This window comes from Mus caroli, chromosome 7 (assembly GCF_900094665.2).
Source record: "Mus caroli chromosome 7, CAROLI_EIJ_v1.1, whole genome shotgun sequence".
Lineage (NCBI taxonomy): Eukaryota > Metazoa > Chordata > Mammalia > Rodentia > Muridae > Mus > Mus caroli.
Window position 1 is genome coordinate 122,700,023 of NC_034576.1, and position 1,798 is coordinate 122,701,820.

The 1,798-nt window shown below is 42.9% G+C and overlaps 1 long non-coding RNA gene across 1 annotated transcript in view; it reads left to right on the plus strand.

Moving 5' to 3' along the window:
• The window catches only part of LOC110297337, a 7,047-nt gene extending 5,726 nt beyond the window's left edge, over positions 1 to 1,321 (plus strand). The window contains exon 3 of the long non-coding RNA XR_002378274.1: positions 1,281 to 1,321. This is a non-coding gene — a long non-coding RNA (uncharacterized LOC110297337). The remainder of the gene's footprint in view (positions 1 to 1,280) is intronic.
• Positions 1,322 to 1,798: the final 477 nt, after the last annotated feature.

A 1,798-nucleotide genomic window follows, 5' to 3' on the forward strand; every position in this document is an offset into this window, starting at 1 on the left:
CTCCCTCTCCTCCCTCTCCCTCTCCCAGATGCAGTAAGTCCCAAATAAAGGTGTTGACATTGGCCCTCCCCTGATCCTTCTCTGTCTCTTTATTAATCTATTCTGCCATCCACTTTCCCCATCCTAGGATATGACAGTGTGGGGGGGGGGGAATAGAATTCAAACACTGAAGCAGGGGAAACCTTGATACTACCTGATACCACCAACCCAGTCACTTACCAGTGTCTTCATATTCTCCATGTGTTTTTGTGCCTTATTCATGGGGTTCATGAATATAACACAGCCCCAGCAAGGCTCAGTAAACATCTTGAAAAAGGGAAAAGAAAGTATGTAAGAGCCAGTATGTAAGGGAGAACATAGAATGCTGCCCTCAGGACATGGTGTGGCTGAGGTACATATGAACCCACACACCTGAGGTTACCTGCCCAGGATCCAGCCAACTAAAAGCTCCAGCAAGGAAGGAGGCGGGACTCCTAAGACTCCACCCTAGCAGAAGAGGTGTTATTGATTTATGGCTACATTTTTTCTTTAGGAGTGTGACCACTGGTGGTAGGTTCACCATGCCCCAGTCATGACCCTGGTTTCATGCACTAACTGGATCTGTGGATTAAAAATAATATATAAGAAGGTCATGAAGTTGGGAAGATGATGTGATAAGGGCATCCTTGGGTGAGTTGGGGGTGGATAACATCAAGATGCATTGTATGCATGTATAAAATTGTTAATCAGTAAATATATAAAATAAATATCCATCTCTATTATGTCTCCCCACACAACATTCATATATGTTACATAGCTGGAAGGGTGGCTTTTACCTACTTATGTACACATTTCAATTGCAGAAAGGGGGAAATTCATATTCTAGCACATAAAAAAGACCTTTGTGGCTCTCCAGGACTCTCTGAGCTGTCCACGCTATCCCCAGCAACCATGTCATAGTTTGAGCACACAGCTTTCAGGGTCTATTTTTCCTTGCTTTCATGCCTTATCTTGTGTTCACCCTGCCTGGGTCCAGAAAACAGCCTTCACACCTGCCTTTACCTTCTCTGACCTGGCTTCACAGTAACAACTGACTCTTCTGTGAATCCCTAGCAAGAATCAAGAATCAAGAATTGGTGGATAATTCACTTTGTGTTCTCATTTGGTGATTTCTGGCTTGATGTAGGACTATTGTTTGTTATTTGAGAACACAGTAAACACTGTGGTCTCAGTAGCTGCTTACTGGTGAGGAAGTGAATTAATATGTTTTCTGAAGGTTGGTTTGTTTGTTGATTTAATAGGAAGGACCAACAAAGTCAAGAACTGGAAAACATAGAAAAGGTAATGTTTCAGAAAAAAATAATCACAATTTGCCTTATGTTGATAGAGGGCATTAAAGCATTAAAAATGATGCTGGTGAATGTCTATGAAAATCTCCTAAGCTACACTGGAAGCTTTAAGACAGACAAAGGTGGAGTTACGCTTGTAATTTCAGGAATTAAGAAGCTGAGGTGGGAGGAGCAAGAGTTCAAGGACAACCTGGAGCACATTGTAGGGCCAACCTCAAAAAGAGAGAGAGGAGGAAAGGAGGAACGAGGGGGAAGGGAGGGAGGGAGGCAAGGAAGGAGGGAGGGAGGGAGGAAAGGAAGGAATTGAAACATGTAAATTATATAGATCCCAACATGATATTCATTCCTTTTCAAACCCTTTGTGATTTTCCTTGCTCCTTGAAATTCGGCTTCTTGGGCTGGAGAAATGGCTCAGTGATTAAGAGTACTGACTGCTCTTACAGAGGTCCTGAGTTCAATTCCCAACAACC